The sequence below is a fragment of the Phlebotomus papatasi genome, chromosome 2 (genome assembly GCF_024763615.1).
Source record: "Phlebotomus papatasi isolate M1 chromosome 2, Ppap_2.1, whole genome shotgun sequence".
NCBI classification, from domain to species: Eukaryota; Metazoa; Arthropoda; class Insecta; order Diptera; family Psychodidae; genus Phlebotomus; species Phlebotomus papatasi.
The window spans coordinates 98,313,263-98,328,306 of NC_077223.1; the positions used below are offsets into that span (position 1 = coordinate 98,313,263).

Consider the following 15,044-nt stretch of genomic DNA (forward strand, 5'->3'; position numbering starts at 1 on the left):
ATAATAGTAAAGTAATAGTAGGTAATAATAATTAAAAAAATGGGTCCCGGTCAAAATCTCAAAAGCCAACATCTCGAATTCTTAAAAGTGTTATAGCTACTCCTACGATTGTACCCGCGTTTGCTGAAGACAAAGGGAAATTTTCTGTGTTTTGGAAAACTATTCTACACATTTATCCTCCATATAATTTCATTCCTTTCAGGATTTTAAACATTCGGGATTTTGGCTTTTGGGATATTGTCTGCCTCCGTTAAAAAAATGTATATAAGGTAAAGTACCCTGTAGTCGGCCGGTTTCTCAACTCGGCCAGTGCGACTATTTATTCAATTTACTTAGATTTGTTATAATATGGTCTTACCGATTTAACATTATAAGGTGTATTATATTATATATAACGTAAATCAGTGTCAATTTCATAGAAATTGACTATAATACGTTAAAAATTGGTTAAATAATTCAACTGGCCGAGTTGAGGAACCGGCCGACTAGAGGGTACTTTACCTTATCGACTTTAATCTGTAAAGGCAAAGGCATTTTGAACATTCACTGACTGAAACGCACCTCTCCAGCCAGGCGGCATTAGTCCCGGCTCCCATTCTCTGATACTGTCTACATGCGGGCATTTTTCACTTACCTGGCGAGCACTCACCGGTACCCACACCTCCCTCATCCCCTGCTCCTGCTTCCAGTCCATCCGTGACACTGTCTGTGTTAGTGTCCAGTGTGAGCTGGTAAGTCCCCTACCTCCGCACCACCGGCATCCGCAGGTACCATGGGTATGTGTTTGTGTACTCAAGTGTTTAGCAAAACTGATCACGGCCACAGACGAAACTTCAACTTTAGTCTTGTGGTGTTTGGCGTCAGGGAAAATACGTTTCGCCCAAAAGTGCTCGTTTGCTACCTCCTCGCCACCCGTCGTTGCTCTTTTCCTCATCTGAAGCCAACCAGTGTGTGACCAAAGTTGAAAAATCCCACACAGAATTATTTTACATTTTTCTACCTTTTCAATTTTTCCATTAAATTTAATTTTTTTTTGTTTTCCGGGTGTTTTCCAAGCGTGCTCTTTTTTTTTATCTGTTTAGCAAGAGACCAGAGAGACAGAGAAAGGTGTGGAAAATTAGTGGGAAAATTCCAAATGAGATAGATAAAGTTTATCAGGGACATTATAGGGGGTCTTATTGAGATAGAATTTGAGATTTTCATTTATAGTTGCTCTTATCACAGAACTATTAGAGGGATTAAGAGGTGTTCTTGATTATGAAGGGCAAATTTGGCGCGAAATTCTCCTTGCATTCTGTAAAGTCGTGATAAGATTTTCTTTATACTAAATCTCATTTCTGGAGGACTTAAGTGGTGTCGTGAGTCTTCCTAGGATTTTACGGGAACATCATTATCGTGTGCAAATTTAAATAGTTTTCTGACTAAGACAATTCTCCAGGAAAAAAAAACCTATGGCTGAGGCACGACGATGAGATAGAAAAATTTATCCAACACTTAGCTGTAGCGAAGCTCGATCTTGAGCAAATATTTAATAATATACATTGAGTAATCGTCATTTTTTCATCTTTTCCATCTCTCTACGTCTCCTAAGTCAATATGCCATGAAGATGTAATATTTCCATAAGAAAATTTTTGCTAAATTATGCCACAGAGAGAGACAACAAAGTATGGGGAGAATATTGTAGAGAAAATTTTATTTAATTGCTTCTTTCTGTGGGTTTTTTCACCTGTTTTTTTTTGGCATTCTTTTATCGTAGATTTTTCTCCAAAAAATTATTCGACAGGCATGAAACAGAAATTTATTTAACTATCCCACGCATTTTAATTGAATTTCACGGTGAAATTGAGGGAATAAGCAGATAAATCCATCTCTGAGCATGATTGTTGGGGCAACCTTCCTGCGTTCTTCACAGTCCAGACACCCTATTTCACGTGAAATAGCGCTTAAAAAAAAGTAAATGTGAATTTTTTTTAAACTCAGCCTGAGGTCAATCTTCTGCATTCACATGAAATATTTTTCCTTACTATTTTTACTAATTATTTAAACGAATATACTCTTTTTGTTTTTGTACTTATCTTCACCTCCCGTTCCATTTGGTCTGTGAAAATCTTTCGACTAGAAACAACACCATAGCTCCGGGAAGAGTCACGGGCCATTGTAAAGTGTGTGTATGTGAAACGCGCTTGGAGTTTCTTCTTTGCGGATGGAGGAAGGAAAAAAAAGAAGAATATATGAAAAAGAAAAAGGCTTCCCAAACAGTGCCCACCGTAGAAATATACCACTATATTTTCGTGACCATGGTCCGGTGAGTTCAAAATTGTATATAACATTCTAATATTACAAAAATATCCATATAATAGTTTTCACCTGAAGAAGGAAGGTACTCTTAAATACACTCCAGAAGAAATATTTATACAATCTTCTTGTCGTTTTTTCTTCTTTTCTTTTTTTTTAAAAAAACTATATATCCATAATTTTTTTTATGTAACATCTCTCATTCTCTTCATCAAATTATTTTTATTATGTGCTAAATAAATGTTTCTCTCGTGTTATTTGGAAACGATTGAATTCATCTCCACACACACCGTCATTCACACCAAAAATTCCCTCCTGTGAATTGAATTTGTTAATTGAAGGGTGAAGAAAATACCCAGCTTTACCAGACAAAAAAAATAAATTAAAAGAAAATCTCTGTCCTCCACGCAGAGTCAAGAGACCATATACGAAAAACGGCCACGTTGGATATTACGAAAAATTCCAAGACTTCTGGTCGGAAATTTGTTCTTCTTGACTGCTCATTTCGCACGTTTTCAGACAAAAATCCCTCATCACCAAAAAGTTCTCTTCTGTTCAACACCACGCACTGTGAACAAAAATTCATCTCACAACCTCCACTCAAACAGTGAATATAAATTAAGTGATGTTAAAATACATTACATGTAGCAATACCTATATAAGTTTTTTTGCATGTTATATAACAATTTCATTTCCAAAGAAAGTTTTGCAGAAAAAATCTTACAAATTCTTGATATTCAATGACTTTATAAGGGACTCTCAGTAGCTATATGTTTCATGTTAAAATTTTAATTTGAGATGCATCTTAAGAAAGAAATATTTAATAGCAACTTAAAAGGATGATAACCATGTGCTGTTGGCAATTTTTTCTTTTGATATTATTGCTACATATTTGAATTAAATTAAATATTATAGTCGATAATGCTACAGAAGATCTAAAAAATCGATAGAAGGTATAAATGGCTAATGGTCTTCTCAGACATGAAGTTTAGCCATATGGTTTAACTCCTCTAATTACTTTGAAAAAGAGATCTTTTAAAAAATTTTAACTTAAGAGTGTCACTAGACCAACTAAACCAACCAAAATTTTAACTCTGCAGTTTTTGCATATTTACACTTAAAAAAATCTTCAGGAACTGAGCTAAACCTCAATCCAGTCAGAAACCCTTCTATGAATACGAGAAGCTTAAACGAATAAATCTCGATATTAATTAAATAAAGATTATAATTATTAAAAGACAGCCGGATTTTCCGGCTTATTACAGTAGAGTCTCGTTATAGTCCATATTTGGTTTCAGATTTGACACTTGTGTCGCACTATAGTCCATGTAATTTTTTAAAATTATCAACGACTTTTAGTATTGAAATTCCTCGACGGCTTCCACTTTCTTTGCGATTGTGGTACTTGTCCTTGCTCTCTTCATTATGGATCACAATTATCACAACTACTTAATAAAGTTTGCCAAAAATATTAAAATAATTATGCTTGTTGCGTACAAAAAACATAACCTAACATAAAATCAGTGTTTTGAAATCAACGGTCGATAAATTGTGGACTATAGAGCGATGGCCTATAGCGAGACTCTACTGTATTCCGATTTATTTTAGCCTGATTAACAAGTATTAATTTTTGTAAGGAACGCTAGGGATTCTGAGTGTGGAATATCCACCACGCGCTGCTCGTTCGCCTTTCCCCTAAGGGCCCAAACATACTCAGGCTCATCCTCAAAAAAATTTAGCATGTATAATTTGGCAGTAAAGGATTATGTAAAGAAATTTATGCAAAGAACCTCTAATCGATGATCCTATGCCCTTAAAGGCTTCTACACATTGGGAGCAATTTTCGTCAAAAATCGTATTTTTGACAGAATATTGACGTTTCTACCTACAACAGTACGGACGATTTCCTTCAAAAGCCCAATCTTTGACGAAAACTGCTTACAATGTGTAGACACCCTAATGTATAACCAAAGGCCTCTCGACATTCCATTTTTCCATACGTTTTTGCATAGAGGCACTGAAGACTATTGGCAAGTCTTTTTCTAAAGAGAATTGACTTAGCAGTCTGATATATTTCGAAATCTTGTATTAAAAGCTATCTAAAAATACATATTTCATTATGCTCGCAGAAATAATACAAGAACTACGAGGAAATTTGTTTAAGTCGCGGTGCAATACCTGCAAAATTTTTACAAGGAAAAGGGAAAAATATCTTCACTTTTTATTGGGCTTGATGGGCCCCTGGTATAACAGTTTGGAATAAATCTTCACTGGTAAATTTTACAGGCTAAATATTTGTGAGGATTACCATGAGTCTATTTTGGAACCTTAAGATTAATATTTAGGATTTTCCGGATGATGACCCTCCATTTAATATGTTCATTTCATTTGAATCCATTCCCTTTAAATCTGTTAGGTAGAATCGAACGTAGAAAAATTTTAAATAATTGAGGTTACGTGGCAAAAAAGCTACTCCAGTGTTACTGGAGTTTTGTCTGCAAAGGTTCATATGATCTAGAAAGTCCACACACTTTGTTATTATATCAAAATTTCACTTTATTTAAACTAAAAACTAATCGTGAAATCAAATCTATAAAATTTTTTGAATAATTGAGGTTATGTGGCAAGAGTTAAAATAACTTCAGCGCTACCAGCAATATCCAGAAAAGATCTAAATGAGCTAGAATGTGCAGTGTTATTAGAATAATAAGATATTTGTCAAGAAACATATCAAAATTTATCAGTTAATATCTAGTGCAAAAAAAGATCGAGTAATTGAGGTTATGTCAGGAATTAAAACAATTCTAGAACCACATTAGCGTTATTTCAAAATGGAACAATTTATTTAGAAAGTTCTTAGGCATTATCATAGTATTATTGAGATAAAATTTGATTAAACTTTAAGAGAAAAAATGAGGCAGAAGAAAATGTTGAATCAGTGAGGTTATATGACAGGAAGAATCAATTGATTTGAAAAACTGAAATATTAAATTAAGAGTTTATATTTGAAATGATCGGAATTATTTTATTGCAATTTTAAATAAGTAAAATATTAGACGGGTTTTAGTGGTTAGGTTTAACCTCTTTCCCGAAGCTCAATAATTACTAAACAGCAAGCAACTGAACTTTGAGAATCTATATATTCCTTTATTTTACTATCCTAAGTCTCACAAAGAATTTCGAAAAACTTTCAGTTCTGAAGAAGCCATTATAAATAGTTAATATAATTAAAATTTAGCTATCCTAGTACCTCGTTGATACTAAGTATTTAACAAAACGCTCTTTGACATTATATAAAATAAGAAATGCTCAATGTAACATCGTTCAAACCAGCCAAAGCAAAAAAAAGTTACATACAGAGAATATAATTGAGTTAACTGATTTCAAGACGTGACTGATACTAATAATCTTATCAGTTGCTATTTCTCCCACCGACGGGAAATTCAGTCACACTTTTCGTACACAGTCTCTTCTATTATTTTTTTTGCTTTTCCCCAAACCCTCCACAAATGTTCTAAAAAGCACTGTTTGAAATAGAAAAAAAACCTCGCACAAACATACAATTTCAGTGCGCTTACTGATAATAGAAAAAAAGAGTCCCTGTGTGATAAAAAGTGAAGTTATACTTTTCCCATCAATTACAATCACCTCTGTTTTGAGACTACCTCCCTGTTCTCTTTCCCCGCTCAAAATTCACTTTGGGCATTTCCTGCAACGCATTTTTCATTTCAATCACTCAAACACGCATAGACTTGTTGGCCATTCTGTACGTGGTATTTCAGAAAATTTACCAAGAAACCTTATCTCCCCAGAAATCACATTGTATGTGGAGTATATAAAATGGGAAATTTTACCTCGTTGATTTATGTTTTAAAAATCTCCTACAGATTAAAACAAAATACTAAAATTAACCATGGAAAAATTTTGGGAGTGTTGAGAATGATTTTTCTAAATTTATTAAAGAAAATCTTGAAATAAGAGTTTCAAGAAACGAATTAAAAGTTTACAATTTTGAAACTCTTAATTATCAAAAATTATTATATTAAAAAAAATGAAACTGAAACATTGAATTTAATTAATTCAATTTTCACAACTTACTGATTTAAAAAAGCATTTGGACACTTACTTAACTAACTTCTCTATTAAACAATAAAGAAAGTTTATAGATTTATCTTTGATATCAAGTGTCGCAATTAACAATCTGTTATTCTAAATTTAAAGGTTTAACAGGTCTTTACGGTTAACTTTTTAAACCTTTTATTGTGAAGTTTGTTACGTTCTATATTAAAGGTTTAAAGGAAAATTGAGAGTTTAAAATTAAAGATCTTTATCTTAATAAAAGTTTAAAACATTTATATCTGAATAGAAGAATGTAGAGAATTAGTATTAAAAATTTATCCTTTAATTCTGGTATAAAGAAAGCTTAGATTTTAATTAAATTTTTGATGCAAAATTTAAGATTCTGTTTTGAATTATGGCTTCTACATATTGAAAACAATTTTCGTCAAAAATGGCCTTTTTAAAAAAGTTGACGTTTCTGTTTGCAATGATATGGGAAATATTCTTTAAAAAAACATTTTTTACAAAAATTGATCCCAGTGTGTAGAGGCCTTTGAAGACTTATGACGTTTTACAAGACGAATAAGCAGTTTTAAGGAAAAGAAACTAAAAGCTTAGATACTGAAAAGTTTGTTGCAATCCAGTTTGACAATTTAAAATAAGGATCTGTTCAGCAGAATACGAATCAAGTTTTAAGGCTGATTTGAAGATTTAATAAATTAAAATTGATCTCGGAATTGTGCCATGGTGCCATATATTACGAAATAAAATTACTAAAGTAGTACTAAAAATGTACGAATCACGAGCTTTATTTATTTTTTTAATAAATTGAAAAAGTGTGCTTAAAATCCTTTACAATTGTCTGGCACTGCTGTAGATGGCAACGTCAAAATTCTGTCAAAAATCCAATTTTTGGTGAAAATTGCACACACAGAAAAATTTTGACTCTAAATTTAAGAATATATAAGATCCTGGGAATTTAAATTGGACGTGAATCCCCGAGGCGTTTAAGTTTAGTAGCTCTGAGCGAAATAAATGCGCTAGAATCCCTAACTCTTTCAAGTTAAGAGATCGAGAACTTAAGTTCAGCATTAACTGGAAAATGAAAAATGTCTACAGATTTGCAAATTGCAACTAAAACTAAATGATCAAGAATTTAGAATTAGGGCATTGGCATTCATTGGATGGGATTTGAAATTAAATTCCTGGGTGTTTCTGTTTAAGAATTTTCCATTTTTCTGTGTGGAGCCAATGGGTGGATGCCTTGGTAACTAGCCTTAGTAGCTCAGGATAATTTATACTTTAAACAATAAGAATGTTTCAGATATTGAAATTTCCCCTTTTAGAACGTAGTCTCTTAATTTAAGATCTTTATTTCTAAAACTAATAAAGTATTCCCTAATTTAATATTGATTTATTAAGATATTGTTCTTTTTAGAAAATCGTAAGGAACAAGTCTCGGAGGTCCCTTATACTACTTTTTCCATCTTCCTGATTAAAATCTGTACATTTACAAAAATGACCGTTTTTTGAAAATTCTTGGTTTGTTTCAAAGAAGCCCTATAATTTTGATTTTAAAAGCTAAAACTAATTGAGTTAATTACTAATTTTGTTGGAATACATTTATTCCGAGTTCTTGATGTCTTCATAAACTTGCAGAGTATGAAGTGATGTTTCTTGACTTCTCCCTAAAGATCGGCTAATTCACCTTCTTTCTCTAAGCTTCAAAAATCACGAATTTCATAATTTTTTGCTTCTCACGATTTTAATGTGATATTTGTGTTGGCAGAAGAAAAAAACTTCTATAAATTAAAGAGCAATCAAAAGAATGAGAAGTGATTGAATAGAAAATGCCATGATCAGAATGATTGGTCTGAAAAATTGTGAAATACATTTGCAAAAGAACACAGTGAGGTGAACAAAAGACTTTGATCTTGGACAGATTCTAAAGAATTTTAGTGTTGGATGAAGCTCGAAGTAAAAAAAATAAAATTCCCTCCAACAAGAAGCGTCCTCCAATTTGCAAGTTCAATGACTTGCCAATTTCCTCTCTCTCACTTTTTTTTTGTTTGTTTGGCATTTTGCAAAATTAGGAAGATTTGTTCTCCCACTCAGCATCTCATATATTTTTTTCTGCCGAAATTGGTCATCTTTTTTTTATATATTTCCTTTTCTCAAGTCATTTCATTCTGAGAACCACCAATTTGTTATGCGTGAAAAATTTAACCGTGCAGAGAAATGGAGAGTTTTTAAGTAACACCTCTAAGCATTTTGCCCTCATAAATGCTCACAGAAATTATTATTCATTCCCATCGACACTGTCGAGCAACCGGAATGCTTTTGCCATCATATAATAGCAATTATTGAGTAACATTTCCACCCAAGATCGCAGTGCAAAAGATCATTTATTACAAAAAAAAATTGTTTTATATAAAAGAGGGAGAGATATGAGACGCCAAGAGCCAGTTTGTACCACAATTGCCATCAATTAATTATATCATTGGAACCGGTCTCCCCGAAAAATCTTTCTTTTCTCACTCCTTTTTTCCCACTCATTTGTTTCACCAATCACGAAAAAATCCACGTAAGCTCCAAAAGATTGGGCGAAAAAGAGCTCCCGTGGAAACTGGTTTTGGGGGGTTTTCAACGACATCTCAGCACCAGAATCTCTTTCTTATTTCACTCTTTTTGCAGCTTTGCTGATATTTTTTTTTGTCCAAATGACTATTTTGCACAGGGTGCGGCTTGCAAACTAATGTTAAGTAAAGGTTTAAAGACCGTTTTTTCATTCTCTTAGTTTAGCTTTTTAAAGATCATTTTTTATATTAAAAGGAATGGTTGTTTTTAAAATGATTGATTAGGAAAACGATAAATCATTAAGTATAAGTGAAGTTTTTGGGGGATAAATAGAGAATAACAAACATCCCAACTATTATTCATTTTAAAAATATAAAAAAATACAATTTCAAATTGGTAGTTTTCGGTAATTAATAAAATGATACCTTTAAAAAACCTTTTTAGAAAAATCTTGTAACTAATGATTTGTGAAAAATTACATTCTAAAAAAATAATATATAATTGAAAGTTTGCTTGAATTTTAGCTTCTATTTCTCTTAAAAACAGAGATTTGGTATTCAAATTAAGGATTAGGTTTAGAACATATTCATTGTGAAAACTGAAAATGGTAAGCCGAGACACATACCATTAAAATATTGGATACTGAATTGGAATCTTTGAATAGTTTCTTTTTAATTATTTCTTATTTGCTTAAGAACAATCAGTTACAAGTTACTAAGCACTTAAGTTGATCAAACTGTTAGAATAGTACAGTGCAACTTCAATAGTGTAAACGCGTTTAGCATTTCTGTTACTGCGATTTTTTATGTTGGCAACAGTTTACAGGGTTGATCTTGGTTTAAAAATGAAGGTAATCTAAATTATTGGACTTTACCCTGAAATTTCACAACTTTTTTCATAATAATTTGAAATATATTAGTGTATACAGTATTGAGGTTACCCTATATACCAAAAATGTGAGAAATACAGCATGTTACCAAGGAAAGAAATAGGTATTATAGACAGTACTGGCTAAATGCGATATTGATCTATAAGATCGAATTGTTTCTATCTAGAATAAGCACAAAAATATTTTTTAAAAAAAGTGTTATATATGTAGCTGTATGTAACTGCAGTTTTAACCCGTATCAAACTTTCTTGATATTTCAGTTGAAACTGTGAGGGTATGAGCATTTTACGGATAATTTTTAGCTAAAAATTACACGGAAATCTGAACGTTTCTTAATTTGTCTATGTTATTCTTTACAATATTCGAGAATTAGTGTCCCCTTTACAAGCGTTTCACTAGATAAAACTTCAAGCGAAATATGTTTTACTTGAACTTTAAGAAAATTGGAACATTAAGCAGTCTACGGACTAGAAGTTTAGCCCCGTTCCCAAACGCCTCCAAATTCTAAATAGTAACCAATTTCATTGATTATTTAGAATCTAATAGAATATTTGCCCTTTAATAATTCAATCCTATAGGTAATTTTTTTTTGAAAAAATCTTGATTAATAATAAATTATAGCAGTTAAGCCATATGGGTAAGTCTTTGGTCTGAAACCCGTATTAGGACTCATGACAGAATCTTAATTTTTAGCTGATATTCATTAAAATCTTATTTAAAATTTTGTTAATAATGCGACAATTCAATCTTTAATTTTTCTATATTTTTTTCATCTTTACTAGTAGAGCAGAGGTTAGTGTTCTGAACAAAATGACCTAGGGTAGCGGCATAACTTGTGGCCAGTGTCTTTACTTATGGCCTCCCCGCAAAAAACTTTACAATGTCAAAAAATGATTTCAGAAAACCTCAAAGTTAAAAATATTTGATGTGTTTTAATAGCAAATCACATTTTTTCGGTTTTCGGAATCATTTTCTGACAAAAATTACGACATGGCCATAAGTAAAGACAGGCCACAAGTAATGCCGCCACCCTATATATCGACAAGATTTCTCACAAAAACATGCTTTCTGCCAATTCAATTGTATTGTTTTTAATTAAGTATTTTTAAGCTTAAAAAACGAATTATTAAATATGGTCATAAAAAATTTAAAAATTTTAACCAAGACACGAACCATTTTTGGGACGTTCTCTGACTTATTTCTATATTTCGATTTTTCAAAATATAAGTCGAATAAGTCGATTTTTTTGCAAAAGTCTTTTTTTCGCTTTTCGGGTACTCCTTGACACCTTCTACCTTCCCTGTGAATATTATACCGGAAAGTAAATTATTCCCAAATTTATAGGGGTTTCAAATCTTAAAAATTCTATACTGAGCATGTAAAATCTCAACTTTAAATCGCTCTCCTGTAAAGTTGGCCATTCGCGAGTTATTCGTTTTATATTCTGAGTTGCCTATTTAAGCATTTTGTAGGGGAAAGTGTTTATGATTGATACCATTGGAAGCTTCGTAATGACTAAATTTTTCCTATGTTTCTCAATAAATATGACTCCGTAATATATTTTAAAAACTGGTCTCTTTCTCATAGTTTTTAAAATATGGTTACGATGAGTCACATATTGTGAGACATAGAAAATTTAGTCATTACGAAGCTTCCAATGTTATCAAGCATGGGCACTTTCGCCTAGTAAAATTAAATTATGTACGAAAAGGTCACAAAATGGGTTAGTGCCTCGGGTAAACTTTTTTTCTGAATCTTAAAATTTGCAAATTGAATATATTCAGAGATTTATGAAAATTTCAAAACTATACCATCATAAATACAAAAGAGACACCTTTCTACCCACTAAACTGGCACTTAAGTAAATGTTTGCTTTTTTGAGATATTATTTCCTCTGACACTGGCTGATCATTTCCCTGTCAAAGAGTGCAATTTCATTGAATTTCATTGCCCACCACGTTTTTCTTCACTCCTCCTTGAACAATTCATGGGAAAGACTTTTGCATTTAAGATGCATTGTGAAAGAGAGGCGCCCCACAAGGAGAAAAAAAAATAAAGAGAAACAATCAATGTCAAGAACACTCCTAATTTATGACTTGTGAATACAATGCGGACTATTCTGGAGGTGATTCTTTCTTCTTTCTCTGTCTATTTTGGAAACGAATGTGTGTGCTAGAGACAGCAAGAAAATTAAATATTTCTCGAACAAAAATATTTCTTACAAATTTAAACTTAATTGAAGCTAATCACGGTGACTTCTCCCCTGTCTTTCAACTCATTTTACTTATTTATTCTTATTTTGGTTCACCTTGCATCATGAAAAAAGAGGAGAGAGAGATAAGTAGAGAAATTCTACAGTATATTTCTTTTTTTGTTGTTGAAATTCTCTAGAAGAGTGAATAATTTTTTGGGGAGAGATGATGGGCAGATTTTGAAGAACGACAAGTGTATTCTGAAATAATTAACACCAATAAATATGCGTCAAAGTGATAATGGAATTATACATTTATTCACCTTCTTGGAGTGGTAGAACATAGCAGAAAGGTGCCAAATGGATAAATCTGCGCATACACAGGTTTCCCGCGTGAATTTCAAAGTAAATCTTTCAAGATAGAGTATAAGAAGAAAAATACTCGAAACGACATAAGGAGAAAATTCTCCACACACTTTTTTCCTAATCCCCAACATTCCACCGGCAACTTCTTTTTAGCTCCCCAGTAGTGGTGCGCGCCAGAAGTTGCCGTCTATGGCTCTCTTATGTGATAAAAAGTGTCACCAAATGAATTCTTATGATTACTCTCAGCTTGTCTTTTAATTCCCTTCCACATGCCACATTTTCTCTATGGAAGCACAAGTCACGATTTTCCTGTTTGATCGTCCGTTAAACACGATTCGTTGTTCTTTGCAATCTCTCTCTTCTATCGTCCGTTTTTTTTGTACTTTTTATCCCCATAAGCTTTTTTCCCTCTCTATCCTATCCTACTCCCTCAATAGCACTTTTCTATTCCACATCATTTCAGACAATTAATTGCAAATATTTAACCGAACAAAAAGTCCAGCTAATCCAGAAATTCTCTCTACAGGCTCTGGTGAACTTCATCTCTCCTGATTTTTCATCAACCATTTGGAATTAGTAACTCGGGCGCTATAGTTGTCTTTGGTTATCTAGCTGTATGAGTGAATTTAACGTCATAAAGCTAGTTTACCGAAGTTAATATTGGTGCCTTTTCACCTCAACCATATCAGCTGAATCATCAAATTTTCCGCCAACCAACACCACGGAAGAAAATCAACGCATCACAAGAAATTATTATTATATAGTGAATGTTATTCCACATGAATGATAGGGGAGACTGGGGCTAATTACCCAGCTAATTATGTGATAAAAGATTTTGTAATAAATATAAATTTAAGAATTTCAGAAAATGCTTAAGTGAATAAGGTAAGTGTGCTAAATTTCGGCATAGTTGCTTGCAAGCGCCAAAGAGTTAGGTTTTAAATGTAATATATTATAATACAAATTGAATTTTTTTGTTACTTCATTTTAAGGAGTGTTGCTTGGAACTTTGTAGACAATTTATCGTCTTTATTGCCTTTAAAATCAGTCTTAATGCATTTTAATATGAATAAAAATGTAGACATAACTTTTGTAGCCTATTTCGGCCACCTTGTTTCTCATAGTTCCGTGTCCTTCCGAAATTCTTGCAAAGTCTTTTTCACATCATCTCGATTGTAGAATGGACATTTTTTGCTATTATTTTGCATTATTTATTCTCTAGAGTTTGCAAAAACTAAAAAAATCATGGAATTTTGAGGAACAAAAGAGGTGGCCGAAATTGCAAGCTGGCCGAAATTTGGTACACTTACCCTACATCGTTTTATTGTAAAGCTAAAGCAGGATTGATTTAGTTTAACTCTTTCGCGTCATTAGGGTCATATATGACCCGGGGAAAAAACAATTTTTTTTGACTATTTACATTAATTGAAATCTATCGGTTTGTGCACGACATCATAATAGAAAGATGTAAGATTCTTGGCTAATTTTCTCAAGACTCCAGATATTCAGGAAAAGAAAATATTTGACATCAAAAATCACTAATTTCGAACTTTGTGAAATGACTTTTCTTTTTCAAAAATTTTTATATTAATTTATTTTTTTCAGCAAAAAGTTCTTTAGAAACACAAAATAGAATATCCAAAGATTGTATATTGCATATTTTGATATAATAAACTACTCTCAATTTTCCAGAAAAGCGTGTAGAATTTTCCGGGTCATATATGACCCTATTGTCCCCAAGGGTAACAGTGTTTTCGTCCCAAACCTATAGCGAAATGTAGTTGGGATATTGTTTTTCTTTGTGAAATGCAGATGGAACATCTTGCTTCTGGACATTTCATCTTATATCTGATGAATTATAACATATTTTGCAATATTTTAGAGTATTCTGCAAGCGTCTCATATTGTGCAATTGTACTGTGTGTGAAAAAATATGTAGATAAGTTTATTTTTGCCAAACACCACTCAAAATATTGTGACAGAGACTGTTCAAGGGATTACCAGGAAGATTTTTTGAACACCAGGAGTACAGTGTTCATCAAGACAATCCAGTTTGCCATGGTTTTGGCCAAATTGATAACTTCAAGAAAAGAAAACTCTTAAAAAGCCCGTGATATAGATTTTGAAAATGGAATGTACACTTCCCTTGAGGACAATAGGGTCATATATGACCCGGGGCTTTTCCGAGTTTTCACGCAATGGAAATTTTTTTTCCTCTCTGAACTATTATATTTGATTATAAAGCTTTAGGAAAAACTCAATTTTACATGAATTCATCTGCTGAATAAAAGTGGGACGCGAAAGAGTTAAAAAACTCTACTGAAATAAGGGAAGAGCACCAGCGATCGGCAGTGTTCCTCGGATCGTCAGGTTATTACCATATTGTTGCACCAATTCAAATTAATTTTTAAATATTAGTAGTTACTTTTTTACTATTTAACTCTTACAAGAATGCAGTGCATTAACTCAGATTTAATTTATAAAACCAATTTTCTGTGAGACACCTGATTAAATTTGTGACGATCCGAGGTACAGAGTAGGGGAAAGTGCCCTCCCTTCGAACGTTCATGCCTTCGAATAATGTGAATTTCTTGTGTTTTTCGTAAGAGATTTACACTAAATTATCACGGAATTATCAATAATAATTGATGGTAAGCCAACTAATA

At 32.5% G+C, this 15,044-nt stretch overlaps 2 long non-coding RNA genes across 2 annotated transcripts; one reads left to right on the forward strand and one right to left on the reverse strand.

Annotated features, from left to right (window-relative positions):
• The first annotated feature begins 740 nt into the window (after positions 1-740).
• LOC129800350 (uncharacterized) lies at positions 741-13,247 on the forward strand. Its single transcript, XR_008751616.1, has 2 exons — positions 741-2,306; positions 12,905-13,247. It is a non-coding gene; the product is annotated as an uncharacterized LOC129800350 (long non-coding RNA).
• LOC129800349 (uncharacterized) lies at positions 12,011-12,733 on the reverse strand. Its single transcript, XR_008751615.1, has 2 exons — positions 12,336-12,733; positions 12,011-12,273 (listed from the first exon to the last, which is right to left on the reverse strand). It is a non-coding gene; the product is annotated as an uncharacterized LOC129800349 (long non-coding RNA).
• Positions 13,248-15,044: the final 1,797 nt, after the last annotated feature.